This window comes from Elgaria multicarinata, chromosome 2 (assembly GCF_023053635.1).
Source record: "Elgaria multicarinata webbii isolate HBS135686 ecotype San Diego chromosome 2, rElgMul1.1.pri, whole genome shotgun sequence".
NCBI classification, from domain to species: domain Eukaryota; kingdom Metazoa; phylum Chordata; class Lepidosauria; order Squamata; family Anguidae; genus Elgaria; species Elgaria multicarinata.
This window is the reverse complement of record NC_086172.1, coordinates 4183955-4204170: the sequence shown is the minus strand read 5'-3', so window position 1 is coordinate 4204170 and position 20216 is coordinate 4183955. Positions and strand designations below refer to the sequence as shown.

The 20216-nt window shown below is 42.0% G+C and overlaps 2 protein-coding genes across 9 annotated transcripts in view; one reads left to right on the top strand and one right to left on the bottom strand.

The window, feature by feature from the left end:
• The window catches only part of SUPT3H (SPT3 homolog, SAGA and STAGA complex component), a 349923-nt gene extending 336963 nt beyond the window's left edge, over positions 1-12960 (bottom strand). Inside the window, exon 1 of the mRNA XM_063115942.1 lies at positions 12785-12960. The gene's annotated coding sequence lies outside the window, so the exon portion shown is untranslated. The remainder of the gene's footprint in view (positions 1-12784) is intronic.
• The window catches only part of RUNX2 (RUNX family transcription factor 2), a 346128-nt gene that overhangs the window by 47839 nt on the left and 278073 nt on the right, over positions 1-20216 (top strand). The gene's annotated exons all lie outside the window — the stretch shown is intronic.

Here is a 20216-nt window from a genome sequence, read left to right as displayed (position 1 = left end):
AAGTCTAGGTAGCTAAAACAGGTTGTCCCCAAAGGGATTCCATACTCCACCCACTCAGGATGGGGTGGTGAAGTGCCAAGAATGCAGCAGAAGCCCCTCTTAACTCCGCCTGCCGCCAGCATTGGGATTGAATGTGTGGCTGCATGTGTCCCACCCCTGTCCCAGGCCACAAATCTGCCCTGACTGTATAATACTGCTTGGGATGGATGGGAAAAGTGACATTAGAAACACAGACCAATCTCATCTTTAAAATACCTATATCACTCCACATCTGTCATTCAGAATTCGGAGTCATTCATCCAGATTCAAGTAGGAACCAAGAGATCATGTTGTGCAATCCTTTGACAACCAACTACCCTCTGACAGTGTGCTACAATTAGAGAAAATCTAATACAAAAGGCATAAGCAGGCAAGCAATCGCTTAGTGAAACAATCCAAGTGGCTGAAGCAAATAAGTTACATAAACCACTGCAGCATAAGACAAATCCCCAGACTGGTTATCAGCCAGTTTGACCAGCTGTAGCCATCCCCAATATTTCAGAGCAAGAAAAACAGCCTGCAAGGCTTTGGTGGGAAAACTGCATCAGATTAAGATTGTGATCCTATGTACACTTGCACGGGAGCAAATGCAATCTTCAAGTGTATATATATTGGATTGAGGTATAAAACTCAGTATAGTTTCTATAGTTGCATCCAGTTTATAGTTATAGTTTTTTGTAAACTGCCCAGAGAGCTTCAGCTATGAGGCGGTATATAAATTTTAATAATAATAATAATAATAATAATAATAATAATAATAATGGATTCTCTATCCAACTACAAGTTCTAGAGAAAATATTCCAGGTTTTTAGTAAACAATCTGTTTGAATCTATCTTTTGGTCTGCATTTATTAGCAAACAGCATGATGTTAAGAATAAGTGTCAAAATGATGGCTGTACAGAATAGACATCTGGTAAAATCCTGAAAGAAATAAAAAATTAGCATTGTATTTATTTATTATTACATTTATATCCCATGTAGGCAGCTTACTTGGTCCTTCTCCTCTCAATTTTACCCTCAAATGAACCCTGTGAAGTAGTTTAGGTTGAGAATCTGAGATTGGGCCAACGTCACCCAGTGACCTGCACGGCTGAGTAGGGGTCTTCCGAGTCCCTGTCCAACACTCTAACCAGTACACCATACTAGATATCAATAATTAATTACTATATTCTTGTTTTCAGAAGTTGTACTCCTGCTACTAACATACATATGCATGAATGCAGCGAATGTATTTGTACAGCTGCCTGGCACCTTCGCATAACTGCTATCCTTGTCAGACAGCATTCTACCCCCTATAGCACGGGTGGGCAGAAAGTAGATATCCAGATGTTTTGGACTTCAACTTCCAGCATTCCTGACCATTGGCCATGGTGGCAGGGGCTTCCAAAAGCTGAGGTCCCAAACATCTGGAAATCTACCTTCTACACAGTAAAGAACATGCAAAGGTCCAGAGAAAAGGAGAACCAGCTTCCAACAGAAAACTAAATATAGGACATTTATACAAAATCAAAATACTATCAACAGCAACCCAAGGGTACAGGGTCTATCAGCAGCTGTAAGCTTTTAAAAAGAGGTAGGTTTTGAAGCATCTCCAAAAAAGTTACAAAACAGAACACCAGTTTGGGGGAGATCGTTCCAGAGCTTCAAAGTAGTTGTAATAAAGAGCTGTTTTCCTCCAAGAAATTGACCCCTATTGCTCCAGCTGCTGTCTCATTGCCCTTTCCATATATCCTTAAAAGGAATAGGGAAACTGTAAGTTCAAATGGAAAGAAAGAATGGGAACCAGGGAATAGAAGGAATTTCTGTACGGTGAAGACTCCCCTCAATGGTAAAGTTAAGTTTGCAGGTGAAAGCGATACACCCATCCTCCTCTCAGTCTCCCCACCCCCAGATATCAAGAGGCTGTACTGGTCCTAGTGAGAACTGAAAGGCTACTCAACGTAGCCTCACTCCAGATCATGACAGTTTTTAATTTTATTTGTTACATTTTTATACCGCCCAATAGCCGAAGCTATTAGTATGCCAATACTATTAAGTATGCCAATACTATTAAGCAGTCATGTAAAACCAAGTGAGTCATCTCTGTAGATGTGCACTGGATCACGAGGCGGGGGAGCGTAGAGAACTAATGCTGGAATGGTTTGTTACCAGTTAGCCACTTTCTTTTATGGCCAACTTATTTAATGTAGAAATTAAGTAGGTGTGTAGCATTTTATTTGGATGAACACAAGAGCTCATAAGACCACCCTGTACCCTTTAAAATAATTACTTCCCCAGCCAAGATTTGTTAGATGGTTTAGATAATTAACTTCTTTACACATCAAAGTCACATCATATGCATGTCCTATTTCCTTTCTTCCGGACATTAAAAAACTCAGCCAAAAGCAGAAGCACTCAAATCAATTTTCTCCAATAAATCCAACTAACATGAAACTCAAAACCTACTGTAATATTCAGTGGGTCAATGTACTGCAGTTGTTCTTGCTTTGAATTTAAATGCAGCTGTGTGCCATATTCTACAAAATGAATTCAGATGTTCAGATGGGATTGCAGATTATTTCAACATGCTTCAGTTTATACATGAACCCCCGTAAGAAGATGATAATATTTGATTAACACTATTTAAAACTAGTAATTATGAGGTTCTAGCTAAATCTACGTGATATTTGCCAAATACTTTTCTTCTGAAGAAAGTCTGGCATCCATAAAAATATTTGAAAGGAAGGAAAAAAAACTCATTTAATAAAAAGGGGTTTTATTTATAGACATCTATATGAAAGCTATCACACACTCAGCAATTTAACATATGCTATTTTGCACACTGAACACAGAGGCCCTTTCTACACCTAAGGATTATCCCAGGAAAATGGAGGGATCGTCCCTGCCTGCTCCCGGGATCTGCTGTGTGTCACTTGGATGTACAGGAATGATCCTAGGGGAAAAGGCAGATGTAGAAACGGCCTGAGCTTCAACTCCACCCCAAATCAGGAAATTTTCATGCAGAAATAAAGCCAATCTCAATTTTGATGTGACTAGAACTGAACCTACCCAATCTCTACCCATTATGAAAATGATGTTCCTGAATGGCACCAACAAAGGCTTCAAAAAGGTTGGTTTGCAGTGGTGCTGAACTGGCAGCTGGGTTCATGGTGGAGACATCATACAACCATTTCACCACTTTAATGTTTTTATCATGGTGGCATTTCAGATGGGAAGTAAGCCCCTGAAGTGGTCATGCGAATCCACGCTAACTTACAGACTTCCTTTGTTAAAAACTCATTAGGAGACAGAACATAAGTATTACGAATGCTACTCGTTTTCAAAGTCATAATATTTATAGCAAATAATGTGAAACAATCAGCCTTTAAGATGGAACAAAATTTGGCAGACATACTATGAATGATTCGCAATTTGTGAGAAGGCAATAATGCCGCTGTTCAAAGCAGAGGATATCGTCAACTTATATGAGCTCTCTCTCCAATTAACTGGGAAGAGAAAAACATATGATAGTAATAAAACTCATCCTAGGAAGGAATGTCATCTCTGCCCATCTTGCTTCCTTACTAAGTTCTTCATGTTCAGCAATTACCCCATTTAATCAGTCCAGGAGGAGAGTACATGACATCCCCTCTTATAATGTTAGTGGCAAAGAGCAATGGGGGGGGGGGGTAATTTTATCCACTTTTTTATTTCTCCTTGGTCCCCTAATCAAAGGTGTACTTGAGTTATAGACTCTCTACCTTTTATAAAGGCAGGATAAAAGCAAGCATTTTCAGATTTTTATTCTCCAGAAGTAGGTTTTTAGCAATGGTAAATATTACAAAAACCAGAGGAAGCTGTGGTCCACAGCTTTAAGAAATCTCATGAAATATACATTGCTGATTTAAATAGGACACTGTTTTTCTTCTCAGAGATGTGTTTGTTAAGGGCTGACTAAAGACGTTGTAGCTGCGATGCAGATTGTTGCCATCTATTGTCCATTGTCACCACTTGGTGAGCCATTTACCTCATAGACTGATCTTCCCCACATTTCTACAAATGACAATTCAATCTCAATGGTGAGCCACTGCACACTAATAGCTCATCATGAAGAATTATTTAAGGCAGGTATATAACGTGCAATGGCATTTATGAAGGCAGAGTTCTAATGTTTAAAGTAGCTTTGTAGATTCACGAGTCCAGAGTTGCTACTCTACGCTAGGCCCCAATAGCCTGACATAAAGTAGAGGTGGACAACAACTCTTCCTGTTCCCCAACAGGGGCTTCATGGACAAACTATGGCAATGTTTATGCAGTCCAACATGTTAGTTCCAACATCTATTATCTTTCTGATGTGTTCCTTTTTTCTTGAAATGTGAAGTCCTCTTAGAAGCAGTGATTCATGTCAGTTTGCAACTGAAAAACTCTTTTGCTTTCCATCTTCCTTCCATACAACTACAGCTTCTTTTAGCAAGAGAGTAGAAGACGTATTTCATGGGAAATCTCAAACTTATCTAGCAAGAGATCGAATCTATAGTTTATACTTGATATTGTGAAATGAGTCTGTGTGTGGCATTTACAAAATGTGAATTAACTAAACTAAAATTACTGAACATTTCCCGAATTCCTAAGATCCTTCAGCTTTTCAATTAGGTGTTTGTAAAAATTCTGTGAATAAGACTCATCAGTAAGCTCTATATGTTTACATGTGTGTTGTCTATCTTTTTCACTCGATCTCAGACAATTCCTAATACAGCAGGAGGTATGCATGTTTATAATTGGGAACAAAGTTTGTCTCAAATTGCTCATCCCAAGCCTGCATTGCAGTTAGGAAAGTGGTACGATCTTTCCAAGAATGACCACCAAGAAAAGATATCTGGCACATGCAAAATTCAGAAGGGATTTGTTTTGATTCATGTCTAATTGTAAAAGAGGGACAAGTACACTGAGATGTCTCTGGAGACTGGGAGAATGGGGTTTGTAGACGTAACACATTTATACCTAAAAATAAATAGGCATGGTTGCAATGTAGAGTGCATTGAGAAGGGTGTTTGACTCAATGGCTTTGTAGGCCCCTTCCAACTCTACTATTCTAAGATTTTGTGATTCTAAGAATAGTTATCATGTCTGTTTATTTTCAATATGCAGTTTAAATTCTTCCCATGTGTTAGTAGCAAAATGAATTCTGGATACACACCAAATCATAGTTAAGCGTATGAAGTCTGAATTGGGAAACCATAGTTCGAGTTCAGTCAGCAAATCAAAATCAGAAATCACACAGGAAGCAGCAAAGGGCAACTCACTTGAAGGAAAGGGGGCTTTTTTTGCAGAGCCCACCACAGGCACTGTAAGTACTTGCAGAAAAATAAAGAGGAATGTGGAACAATGCAATACATGGGAAAATCAAAATGTTCTAGAGTTGTACTTTTCTGTAAAATGGTATAGTTCTTAAGACAAAGGACATTTGGCAGCATGAAGAAGGACTAATTGTATCATCCTACCAACAATTAGTGAGTTGCCAAAATAAAACAAAACACTATTTGCCTGTATATATGGTAATAGAACTCTTTTCCAATCCAAACGTTTAAAGATATTTTTTTAAAAAAAGAATCAAGTGTTATTTTATGGCAATTGACAGAAATGGTGACATTCACATGACTTTTAATAAAAGCAGAGTGATGCTAAAACTGGTCAGAGTACTAGACCTCAAAGATATGATTCATTACTTGGAAGCAACTATTGGGCAGCTGCATTTATATATCCCTAACTGTAAAAAAACTGATATAGTGATAGCAGTATACAAATTCTGCTCACACTATGCTGTGATAAAATCCCATACTGCAGTGTCATTCTATTTCGCAACATTGGTGAAGCCATTTCAGAAGTGTTTTTTTTTTTCTGTAGCTACACCACACTGCACATAACATGTTGCTCCTTTAGAGTGAAATAAATTTCACTCCAATACCCGTCACTCATGAAAACAGTTTTATATTGTGAGCCTGAGGGCAGGACATTTCCTTTATTTTGTTTATGTACTCTTCTTTTGTAAACTGGACCTCTCACAAAATTACGACAATGGCAACGATAAGGCAACACAACACAGCAAGCACAGAGTCTAACAGCAGATAAATGTATATCTAGCATTCTACTCAAAGAATCATAGAATCATAGAATCGTAGAGTTGGAGGGGACCTACAAGGCCATCGAGTCCAACCCGCTGCTCAATGCAGGAATCCACCTTAAAGCATACCTGACAGATGGTTGTCCAGCTACCTCTTGAAGGCCTCTAGTGGGGGAGAGCCCACAACCTCCCTAGGTAACTAGTTCCATTGTCGTACTGCTCTAACAGTCAGGAAGTTTTTCCTGATGTCCAGCCGGAATCTGGCTTCCTGTAGCTTGAGCCCATTATTCCATGTCCTACACTCTGGGAGGATCAAGAAGAGATCCTGGCCCTCCTCTGTGTGACAACCCTTTAAGTATTTGAAGAGTGCTATCGTGTCTCCCCTCAATCGTCTCTTCTCCAGGCTAAACATGCTCAGTTCTTTCAGTCTCTCTTCATAGGGCTTTGTTTCCAAACCCCTGATCATCCTCATTACTCTCCTCTGCATCCTTCTTGAAGTGTGGTGCCCAGAACTGGCCACAATACTCAATATGAGGCCTAACCAATGCTGAATAGAGGGGAACAAGTACCTTGCGTGATTTGGAAGCTGTACTTCTATTAATGCAGCCCAAAATAGCATTTGCCTTTCTTGTAGCCACATCACACTGTTGGCTCATATTCAGCTTGTGATCTACAACAATTCCAAGATCCTTCTCTCTTGTAGTATTGCTGAGCTAAGTATTGCCCAACTTGTAACTGTGCATTTAGTTTCTTTTTCCTAGGTGTAGAACTTGGCATTTATCCCCATTAAATTTCATTTTATTTATTTATTATATTTTTATACTTCACCGTAGCAGAAGCTCCCTGGGCAGTTCATAAAAATTTAAAAAATTAACATATATTATATAAAGTATAAAAACCATTTACATTAGGACATAAAATAAACAACAACAACTCAAAACAATCATCCAGAGACAATCCAGGAACTGATCAAAAAGACTCATTACATGGAATTTCCACAGGGAATCCACTGTGCATGGATTCCTGTAATACAGCTTTTTCTAACATGAAGTTGTATCCAATGTTAGCCTAACTTAAGTCCTATTCATTTCAATGGGTCTACTCTAAGTGCCCTCCAGATGTTGTGGACTACCAGCATACAGGACCATTGGCCACGCTGGCTAGGGCTGCTGGGAGTTGAAGCCCAAAAATCTGGAGGTCATAAGGTTGGGGAAGGCTGCTATACTGTGTACATGTGGTGAAATAAGTCACATATGCACTTATTACATGTAATGCTGTACATGCAGACTGCACACAATATCCAACACAAAAGATTTATAATTGTAGACTAGCCTTATTTGGATCACCTTTTATGAATCTGTATTATGCGCCTCTGATTTCTTCAGTTGTTTACTGTGATTATAAGTTGTGTTTGGTTTTTCTTCATTGTGCTGTTCATTATTTCCAAATAAAATCTGCAGTATATGGGAGCAAGGAATAGGGGAAAGAATGTTCCCTGATCTTAACGGAAGAAAATTAGCTGAGCCTGTCAAGCCACTCCAGTCAAATATTTATTTATTATTTATTTTATTGCATTTATATCCTGCCTTTTTTCCTCCAAGGAACCCAAGGCAGCGTACACAATCCTCCTCTCCATTTTATCCTCACAACAACCCTGTGAGGTGGGTTGGGCTGAGAGTGTGTGGCTGGCCCAAAGTCACCCAGTGGGTTTCCATGGCTGAGTGGGGATTAGAACCCGGATCTCCCGACTCCCAGTCCGACACCTTCGCCACTACACCACACTGGTGTACCAACTGACTTCCAATTACTTGACCATGATCAAATATTCTTTGAATGTCATCCTTGATTACTATTTCTATTTCATTGTAGTGTCATTTGTTGACAAGAGGAGAATGAGTGCAGCTTGCCTCATAGCCCTGCAGCATCAGCACTCAAGGGCAAACCTGGCAGCGTAGCAAAGCTTTGCCCTCTGCCTGCCTGTCTGCCATAATTTTAGGTTTCTCCAAACAGGGACACAAGTAGCCATCAGCTGCAAAGGCGGATACACTGTCAGTCTAGGACCAGGGAGACCTGGGTTCAAACCCTAACAGTCATAAAGCTCATTAAGGCTACAATCCTATGTTAATTTATCTGGGAGTAAACCTCACTGAACTTAATGGAACTTACTTCTTAGGCCGTTTCTACACCTGCCTTTTTTCCAGGAATCGTCCCAGGATCATCCCTGTGCATGCAAATGACACACAGGGGATCCCAGGAGCAGGCAGGGACGATCCCTCCATTTTCCTTAGGAAATCGTTAGGTGTAGAAAAGGCCATAATAGACTTGCCTAGGATAACACTGTGAATTATGTCATACCAGCCACATACTCATAGCGACCTGGTAAAAGAGATGAAGCTAAGATGGCAAGGAGGACACAAAAGCTTGGATCCAGATTTAGGTACATGCAACTGGCTTGTGAAAGGAGCCTTCCCTGCGGTCCCTGCCCCCTATGACAGTGCCTCCAGCCCCCCTGAAAACACTATACAGATGATCAGGGCATTCTGTTGAATAGTGTAGGCGGGGGGGGGGAGAGATGTTGAGGGGCAGATCTCCCAAATGGAAGTACCATCTATGAGCGAAGGGAATGTCCACTTCCATCAGTCCCACTTTACCCACCTAAATCTGTATCAAATTCAATATACTGCCCCAAGCTCCTTGCAGAAAGGACAGAAAACAGGTGTTTTAAAAATAAATATTACATTATCCTTTAAGAATTAACATCATTGTTTTACAACTACAGCTATCTAATTTCCTGTGGAATCAGCATAAGTATCAACCCTGTTGATGGTTTTGCATATCTAATAATATTAATGCTTTAAAAATACCTTGCCATTATTTGGCAATATTTGACCAAATCTTTTTTGACTTGCCAAATGTCCAACCCTAAAATTGTGCTGTGCAGTCTTACGAAAATCACAGAAACCTAATGAGCTGTGGTGCTTTTGAAAGCAGTTTGTGAAATATAACGTCACTCCAAAATCATTAACTTAAGCTTCTTCACAATGACCAAATTCCTGACTAAGACCATCATCCTCACATCAGCAAAACAAGAGTGCAAGTGGAAGCGTGGGTCCAACTAATTTCCTTCCCTACACAGTTTGTACATTATGTTACATTTCTCAATAGCAACCAGCATTCCACCCAATTAATTTCTGGGGGATTATCATACTTCTTGGCCTTGGCCTTATGCCTTAACATGCTCCTTAGGGGGCACATAACCACTGGGAATGCAGCAGCTAGCAAGTCTTATTGCTTTAGGAGATTGTGCAGAAATGCCATTAGCCCCAAACTCTTCAAAAGATTATGATGCAAAAATAATTGCTACAACATATGTAAGTTTACTAAATTGCACATTGCTGCAGGTTGACATATAACTAATTGATTAATCACACTTCAGACACTTCCTGTGTTTTAATACACCCACAAAAGTCATTATTTGACACTGATCTTAAAACAAGTTCAGCAAATCTTAAAAAACCTTTACACAAAACAAAAAGAGGATTTTACTAGGTTGCAAATAAAAGGCCTGGTCAAGAACTCAGTGAAGCAAGTGCAAAGAGTGATTACATGGATCAGACTCATGGTTCGGGGAGAAAAAGAATATGTGGTAAACTCCATGGGGAGGTGAAAAGGAGGCAGAAACACTTTATAAAAATGTCTTATATTATGACTTTTAACATTAAAATGCAAAAAGTAAGACAGTGCTCAAAACAGGGAGCAAGAGAACTGTGTAGTTTTGTGGGGGGTTTCAAACAAGGTATTCCATAAAACACCTCATCAACTACATCCATTGCCCATTTCCATTAAAAACTAGTTGTAAACCACCAAATTAGTTCAGTCCTGAAAACATTCTGAAATCAAATGCCCTTAACAATGCACCTTTAATATTTCAACATTTTGCTTTAACACATTCTCAAATGTTTCCTTCTGGAATGCATAATGCTTTATACATATGTAGTGCATTTTTATTTTATTTTTTTGTATGGATCGTATTTATCTAACTTGGATAGTTCCAAAACATACAAACTACTGGGCCAAGTCCAATGGAGGTGGAGGTGGGTGGGTATCACTGAAGTCTTCTGAGACTTCCCTGCAATACACACAAAGGAGATAATTTGCTCTGCTTTCAGTGGACTCTACCTTTCAGTTACCTATGAGGGACTGCAAATATTTATGATAGTATACTGATACAATCTTCTCTCATAAAAACATTTTTCTATTCCAGCCTGAGTTCATATATCTGAATATTTTGTCATTTGAACTGATGAATGGTTGCAATGTGTTCTGGCCAAAAACTGTCAATCCAATGTAATAAAATTAATATTGCTAATATGAGAAGGAAAATGACTTTTTAAACATTCAATATATATTGCACCAATGAAAGCTTAGATCTGTATTACAGACATTGAACATGCAAAACATGTTTTCCCCATTATGTGTGAAAATAGGCTAACACTTGATTCGCTAGACCATACAACCTCACATCAAGGATACATCCAATATCTCATAATTAAAAAAATAACCGCCATCATTCTCGTATTTCAGCCTGAATCCTGTTAAACAATACTAGAAACCAACTTTTAGCTATTTGGGAACTAAATATTGACCAGGTTCACATGACTCGGCAGTCCAGTGTGTGTTAATTAACCCTCAAGGAGTTGCAGCATATGCTGGCCACCCATATGAATATGCAACCCTGTTATGTCATGTGAACCTGATGGCAGGAGTTATCTGAGGGCTAAACAAATCCCTCATAACCATGGTCTGTTGCATAATCCTGTAACAGGCTGTGGGTTATGCAAGGTTGTTTAGCCTTCAAATAACCTCCATTACCTGGGTTCACATAACACGACAACCCCCGGTCACAAGTTGCATATTCATATGCACCGTAACAGCTTGAGAGTTAATTAATGCACAAAGGCTGTTGTGTCTTGAGAACTGGCTCAATGTGAACAGCTAACCACAGTGAAGATGCATATATTAATTCATCCTCAACAATGGGCCTGAGATTACACAGTTCAGGACTAAAAAGGAAATGCAACATACAAAAACAGAATGGTGTTATAAGAAATCCCATTTGGGGTATCTCAAGAGATAGAGCTAATCAATAAACAAGACAGTGACACGCTTAGCTATTTACATTTCTGCTTAAAATAGAGGAATACAAAATGGGCAAAGCCATTACTAGAAATTACTCCTAATATCTAAACCCATATCACAACTGATATGCACAGGTACATTGACAGTTGTGTCAGGTGGCAATATTGAGCATTCAGACAGAGGGCTCCGAGCACTAAGTATCAAAAGGCATTATGTAGCTATTCTGTCTTCTCTCACTTAATGGATTTTTTATGATACGGAAAAAGAAAAGAAAAAGATGGAGGAAGCTGCAAATTGAACACACCATCATCTGGACCTATTGTAACATTTCATGAATGAGGTACTGTGACACAATAAGCCTCATCTGGAAGCACCCTGAGACCTGGGGGATGGGATCATGGGATAGGAAACACATTTTCCCTTAATAGTTTTCTTAGTATTTGTCCACTGCTAGGAAATGAACAATATTAATTCTGCGCAAATTAATAAATGCTCTCTCTCTCTCTGGCTGAAGGGATGCTAGGAGATGTAGGATTTTCTCTCTCTCTCAACATGTATAGGATTGTGCTTTAACTCTACCTAAGAAAAGTTATGGACATGAAGGTCTTGGTTCAGTCATGAAACCCCTTAAGTGACCATGGGCAAGGCAACCAACGTATCTGGAATAGGAACACAGAGCTGCCTTATATCAAGCCAGAAAATTGGCCCACCTAGCTTGATATTTTCTCTGCTGACTGGCAAGGGCAGGCAGTTTTAGACGGAGGTCTTTCCTAGCTGTACCCCATTCTCGTTCTCTGGATGAGAACGGGGGCAGCAGAAATTGTTCCTACCAACCTGCCCGGTCCTCCAAGGGCCTGCTCCTGGTGGTTCCACATAGACCCATCTTCCGACTGGTGTCCACCAGGGGAAGAGCCTTCAGCGTGGTGGCCCCCCTCCTATGGAATTCCCTGCCTCTGGAGGTCAGGCAGGCGCCAACTTTGCATTCCTGAAAATGTCATTATTCCAGGAAGCCTTTCCCTAATGACCAGCCACGGTTCACTGCACACTTCGCTTCTTGTAAAATCTATTTTAAAGTGTTTTATTCTGTTTTATTTTATCTTGTACACCTCTCCGAAATGTTGAATGGGGAGCGGTATATAAATATTGTGAATAAATAACCGAGGTTTGGGGGTGCGTGGGTGGGGGGGAATGCCTTTTGGTCCAGTCGCATTGCTCGCTTGGATCCTGGAGCTCACGACTCTGTAGAGCAGCCTTCCTCAACCTGGGGCGCTCCAGATGTGTTGGACTGCATCTCTGCTGGCTGGGGCATTCTGGGAGTTGTAGTCCAACACATCTGGAGCGCCCCAGGTTGAGGAAGGCTGCTGTAGAGATTAGAAGGCAATGAGAACGCTGAACAGGCTACCCTATAGGCCATGTTTAAAAAGAAAAAAAAGGGGGCCCGAAGCCGGGAAGTCGTTCCTCTCGCGGCCCAAGTGCCACTGCTCTTCCCTCCCCTCCCCACTGACCTCTCCCTTGCACTGCTACTTAAGAGATGCGCGGCCCTGGGCTCTATCGGGGCTCGTTCCTCTGCTCGCGGCGGCTGCTGCGCGTGACTGGCTCAACCACCCAGCGGGCGGCGAGGCCCAGGAGGAGGAGGAGGAGGAAGCCTGCTCGGACCTCAAGGGGATCCCTCCGACACGCGACAGTCACAGTCCAGAGATAAAGGGGACAGGGAGCCGCGGTTACGACTGCCTCCCCCCTTCGTGAGCGGCCAGGGAGGAGGGGCGGCAGGGAGGGGACGTCGGGCGGCCCCTCAGCAGCGGGAGGAGCCTCGCCAGTCCGCCACACTCCGCGGAGAGCCCGGCAGCCATCTTAGGTGTGGCAGGACAGGCCGCACGCTGTGCCTCGCCGCCGCCGCCGCCTTCATCGCGGGCTCCGGGGCGGGTTCAGCTGGGCAGCAGTTGACGCGGGGCTGGGTCGGCTGCCCTCTGTGACCCGGCCAGCATCCCTCTTCCCTCGCCCGGTGGTGTGCGGGGACCCAGGTGCGCACGGGGCGGAGCGCTTGCTTGGCTCCAGGCCCATTACGCCACCGCCCCCGAGGCTGGGTAAGAAGACGAGCCAGCCGGGGACCCTGGCGCGGAGGAGCAGGCGAGGTGTCGAGTCCGGCAAAAGCCTCGGGCCACAGCTAGACCTAAAGCTTATCCTGGGATCATAGAAGGGGCCTACAAGGCCATCAAGTCCAACCCCTGCTCAATGCAGGGATTCACCCTAAAGCATCCCTGACAGATGGTTGCCCGGCTGCCTCTTGAAGGCTTCTAGTGTGGGAGAGCCCACAACCTCCGTAGGTAACTGGTTCCATTGTAGTACTGCTCTAACAGTCAGGAAGTTTTTCCTGATGTCCAGCTGGAATCTGGCTTCCTTCAACTTCAGCCCGTTATTCCGTGTCCTGCACTCTGGGAGGATCGAGAAGAGATCCTGGCCCTCCTCTGTGTGACAACCTTTCAAGTATTTGAAGAGTGCTATCATGTCTCCCCTCAATCTTCTCTTCTCCAGGCTAAACATGCCCAGTTCTTTCAGTCTCTTCATAGGGCTTTGTTTCCAGACCCCTGATCATCCTGGTTCCCCTGCGTCCTTCTTGAATTGTGGAGCCCAGAACTGGACGCAATACTCTAGATTCTGTACAGCACCATGTACATTGATGGTGCTATATAAATAAATAAATAATAATAATAATAATAGATGAGGCCTAACCAGGGCCGAATAGAGGGGAACCAGTACCTCACGCGATTTGGAAGCTATACTTCTATTATTGCAGCCCAAAATAGCATTTGCCTTTCTTGCAGACATATCGCACTGTTGCCTCATATTCAGCTTGTGATCTACAACAATTCCAAGATCCTTCTCGTTTGTAGTATTGCTGAGCCAAGTATCATCCAGGGTTCGCCCCTGCCTGATCACTGGATCCCCTGTGTGGCACCTAGATGAACAGGTTTTGACCCCTGGACGATCCAAGGATAAACCTTAGGTCTAGCTGTGGCCTTGGAGTGCCCAGTGTGGACTCGTATCACACGCTTTCGTTAACACTGGCATTTGTTTCCCAATATATGTACAAGAACATTGCATACACGGCATCTCCCCCCCTTTTTTTGTTGTTTTGTTATCATAACAGCTGGCAGCTAGGTTGGGCCAAGAGCGTTAGCCCAGAGTCAAGGGTGAGCATAGGCAAGTGGAATTTGAACCCAGGCCTCCCAAGTCCACGTTAAACACTCCACGACAATGTCTTTTAAGACCTCCATCAGCGTTGTCGCTCCAGTACACGCAGAGACTAAGGGCTCATCCACACCAAGCAGGATATTCCACTATGAAAGTGGTATATGAAAGGCAGGAACCACACAGCAGCTATTGAACCTTTATAGGGTTATTGAAGTGCACGGACAACTGTTGGGGCCCATTGACACAGACCATATACTGCTTTCATATTGGTATATGCTGCTTGGTGTGGCTCCTGCTTTTTATATACCGCTTTCATAGTGGAATATCCTGCCTGGTGTAGATGAGCCCTAAATGTGTTGCACAAATAATGACTGCACATTTATGACATAGAAGCCAAGTGAGTGATCATGTGGAAAAAGAGCCTGTCGAGAAAACAAAGAAATTAACACTGCACCACGTTGTGCTGGAGAAGCCATCATGAGTATGACTTCGCATTTGAGACATTACCACCCCCTGCCTTCCCTTGCCACAACTTTGCTCAGGTTCCTTCCCACTTTTAATACAATACATGTTGCAGAGCACTGTACAATCTAGTGCTCTGGTGCCTAATGCACTCCGAGAACGGGTGAAGTTTTACTCCCATCTAAGGTGCAAGAAGAGAAAGGTAAAGGGCAACACATGTAGCAACACATCCCCCCACCCACCTCCCACGCACACTTTCACTCACTAGGCTAAAGACTTTCAAGTGAAACTATGGACCTAGTGTTGATGTTTGATATGTTCATATTGCTTAAGGAAACAGTGTCTTGGCTCTTAGTCCTCCACTCTTGGCCCATTATTTCCTACCAGTATGATTCAGAGCTCATCGCACCTACACGTTTGCCCTGGTTTGCCCTCGAATTAGCCACCTTCATTCCCATAGCCTGAGCACTTACACCTTAGCACTTTTACATTTCATTCATCTTTACACCTTTTCTCTCCTGCACACCAGCGTATCGCTGTTGTTCCATTCAGAGGTACTCTCAGATCTCCTTTGTACCTCCCCCTACAGTTCATTGGTTGGTGGTAGTTGGACACCTCGCCCTCCCAAGTCATTGACATGGGGCACTCCTGGTCATGCACTGCTTTTGCCTAGGAAGTAGCTTTCCTTGTTACTGAACTCATTTCGAGAAAACTCCTATGTACTTTCATGGTTATTCCCTGTTGCCCATTCCCCTCACCCTGCTTGGAGGCTTTGGAGTGTGAACTGGAGAGGGTTGCAGGGTTGTTTAAATCCCATTGATTTCAACTGCATTTACATCCAATTCATACTAAAATCCAATGCATGCTTACCTTTGAGTAAACCCCATTGAACAGAGACAGACTTACTAAAATGGGGTTTACTCAAAAGTAAGCATGCATGGGATTTTAGCATGAATTGGATGTAAATGCAGTTGAAATGAATGGGATTTACTCTTGAGTAAGGGAACCAGCAGATTGCTATTTTTTAATAATAATAATAATAATAATAATAATAATAATAATAATAATAATAATTTTTCTTACCCGCCTTTCTACTTGGATTGAGGCGGGGAACAACATGAATATAAAACACATAAAAACTGACTAAAAACATAGTATACAAGATTAAAACATCCTTAATACATCCTAAAAACATTCTAAAATTTCACTGGATAGGCTTGCCAGAATAGATCAGTCTTTATTGCTTTTTTTAAATGCTAAAAGACTGTCAAGTTGACGAATCTCCTCCGACAGGCCATTCCACAGTCTGGGAACAGCAGAAGAGAAGGTTCTCTGGGTAATATCCGTCAGCCTAGTTTTGGCTGACTGACGTAGATTCTTCCCAGAGGACCTGAGTGTGCCATGTAGGGCTTTAAAGGTGATAACCAACACTTTATGCTTCGCCTGGAAACTAATTGGCAGCCAGTGAAGAGATTTTAAAACTGGTGTAATGTGGTCACCCCTAGGTGTACCAGTGACCAGCCTGGCTGCCATATTTTGGACTAATGGAAGTTTCTGGACTTGGAAATGCACAACTTAGCATGATCAAAGGATCGATCCTTCACACTTGTGGACTACCAGGAAAAGAGTTTAAGGTTTTTTTAATATATATATATATATATATATATATATATATATATATATATATCCTGAAATCAAGGGATGGACTAATCTCATTCAAACTTGGCTTATTGAAAACTCTACTTAAGAGCTATCACTGTGCCAATTTTGATCTCTTTATCTTTTAAAATGAGGGAGCTGTGGACAAGGAGGGTGCATTTTCCACATTTAAGGTGAAAATGTACCCCTGGATCATGAGCCTTATGCCTACTCAGGAGTAAGAACATAGAGTTCAATGGGACCTCTCTCCTTCCCCCTTCATAGCTGAGTGGAGAATCACACCGCCCTCCTCTTTTGTTAGTAAGACCGCCCTTAGACACACACGCCCCCAACAAAGAATGAGATGGTCGCTAGAACGCAACCACAGAAATACACAGGAGGGAGGAGAGCATTTATTTCACAGGGAGGGAAAATAAACGAGACTTTCTGCGCTCCAAAAAGAAATGAAACATGGAGGATAAGTGCCAAAATGAGTGCAGGACGTGGACAACATCATGTGGGTATCAGACTGCAAAACTGCTGTCATGGAGCCCCTAGAATGATTTTGTTCACTATTATCTAGGCTAAAACTTCTAGAGGATTTTCTGATAATTTTCTTTTTCAGGCACCTCCCAAACAACTGGAGAATTCTATCCTCCAGGAGACTATTTGACAAAATGCCCTGTATGGAGATTTTGGGAGAGTGGGGCATTTTTGTTCAGTCCCATTCAGAAAACCCCCCCGGAAGCACCTCTCCATTCCATGTGCCCTCTCATGGTACTCTGCTGGGACACATCAACAAGGCTCTTATTTTGGAGATTGGCAGGAGCTGAGTGTAGTGCATCACTGCATATAATCCCAACAGTACATATGCATAATATATCAGCTCGTTGACTAGTTCTTCATCTGTAGTTAACAGCAAAAGTTACATGCTGGTTTGTTTTCACAGCAGCGGTGTTTGCTTTCTGAATATATCACCCTACAAGCATAGGAAACTGCTATGAAGATAGACACTTTAAAAGAACAGTTACAGTTTTATTTGTTTAAAATGTTTATATTTTGACTTTTGGGACTAGGCCCACAAGGCAGCTAACATCAAACAATATTTTTTAAAATACATCACAGTAAAAACAAGCCATTCAATGGCTCCTTACATTTGTCAAAAGAAAAACACAATTTAGCAGCATAATTTTTTTAAAATATATTGTACAGGAGACTAATTGATGAACTCTCTGAAATAAAACCATCTTAACTTGATAACAAAAAGCCAACAAAGAGAAGGCTGAGTAAACCTCCCCGGGGAGAAAGTTCTAATGTTTGGTGCTGCTGCTGAAAAGACTCTTCCCAAGTATTTAAACAGTGAGGTGACCCAAAGAGGCCCCTTTGAGGACATTCTTAAATTTCAGGTTTCAGTCCTTTAGGTATCTTGGCTCAAGATCAAGAGCTTTAAAAGGTTAACACTGGCTAATAGACTTAAGTTCAATCCAGAGAACACCAAGATGCTGTTAGTGGGTGGTTCTTTTGACCGGATGGAGGGTGCTCAACCTGTGCTGGATGGGGTTGTGCTCCCACTGAAGAAGCAGGTTCATAGCTTGTAGGCTCTTCTGTCATTTGAGGCTCAAGTGGCCTCTGTGGCACGGATTGCGAAACGCATGCCTGCGTTTCACACTTGACCTCTGCTGGCCAGCCAACCTTGTTTGCCGTGTATGGTAAACCACCAGGTGGTCTGCGTGTGTATGGTGTTCTGCTCCTCTGCTGAGTTGCAAAATGGCAACTCTCCTGGCATAAACCTACCCATACTATTCTCATGATCTAAGACCCTATTCCACGTGCGTCCTCTCCTCTCAGGGAGGCCTGGAATGTGGCAACAAGGGAGAGGGCTGTTTCAGTGATTGCCCCCTGACTATGGAACAATTGCCACAGGCCCACCTGCTGCCAACATTATATTTTCAGAGCCAGGTTAAGACCTTCCTCTACTCTCAGGCATTTGATAGCATATGATAAGGTTTTTAATAGGGTCCAGAGATTTCTTATTGTCATTAAAATTGGTTGATGTGTTTGTTTTGTCTGTTTATAAGTTTGTATATAAATGATCTTAAATTTAATACCATATTTTTAAGGGTTTTAATCTTTGTAAACTGCCCAGAATGCTTTGGCTATTGGAGGGTATAGAAATTTAAGAAACAAAATGACTGAAACACCAGCATCATGATTTGGGTCCAGAAACTGTGGGAGCCAATGCAGCTGTTTCAAAATTAGCTGCTTGTGTTCCCTGTTAGCTGCTCTAGCCAATCTGGTGGCCACATTTTGAATCAGCTATCATGGCTCTCCATCAAGGAGAAAAGGCTTTGTACTGGGAGAGGACTAGGGGTCTGTAGAAAAGACGTGCCCTCACCAAAGCTAAAATTCACAGGCTTGTTTGGGGGACCCCTTGATAATATAACTAATTCAGAATAGTTTCAAACCAGTTTAAATCTGACACCAGATAATTCATCAGACCATGAAGGGTTCTAAAATGTTCATTCAAATCATGTGAATGGGCAGCAAAATGATATTTGTAAGTGCAAATGCTGTAAAATAATAAAATTATAGTTGAGGCTCACTGTAAGTATGTGCAAAAAACCAAAACAAAAAACCAAAGCAAACAACCCTAACCCTTTACGCACATGCTTTTGAGGATCTAAGTTGGTTGTGCCTATCATAGAGGAAACAGATTTTTGGTTGTGGTGGAAAGTATACAGACAATACCAACAGTGTGCACTGAGGCTGTGTTCTATTTGAGGTGATGATTTAACTGGATGGGGGTCAAGCCAAAGTAAAGGTACTAAGCACAAGTTTGGCCTGGTTCAGACAACACGCTAAACCATGCTGTTTAACCACAAAATCATTAACCATTTGTTAGCATGTTGTCGGAACCAGGCCTTTTGAGTTCTTGCAAGGAAAGCAAGGCACACTCAAGTCTAGAGAGCCATACAGACAAGCTCAATGATGTTTTAACAAGCAAACCTAAACAGGATCTACACTACTGCTTTATAATGGTATTGACAACTGTTGGGGCCCATGACACATCCTGTATACCATTTTCAATCCACTTTCAAAGTGTTATATCCTGCTTTGTGTAGATCTGGCCCTAGACAACGTCTTAAATAGAGTTGCAGCTCTATCTGAATGACTAGCTCCACCTCCAGTGAGCAAAACCTTTTCCATTAAAGTAACCAATGCACCAGTAACCAATGCAGTAACCAATGCACTAGTTCACATGATCACCACAGCCCAATGCGTTGCGGCATATCCAGCTGGCCATCCTGAATATTCAACGCCCAGCAGGCGATTGCCATGGTTTCTTGTGTTGTCTGAACCTGGGTAGCATGGATTGTTTGAGGGTTAAACTAGGGTGACCATATGAAAAGGAGGACAGGGCTCCTGTATCTTTAACAGTTGCATAGAAAAGGGAATTTCAGCAGGTGTCATTTGTATATATGGAAAACCTTTCACCAGGTTTTCCATATATACAAATGACACCTGCTGAAATTCCCTCTTCATCACAACAGTTAAAGCTGCAGGAGCTATACTAGAGTGACCAGATTTAAAAGAGGGCAGGGCACCTGCAGCTTTAACTGTGGTGATGAAGAGGAAATTTCCTTT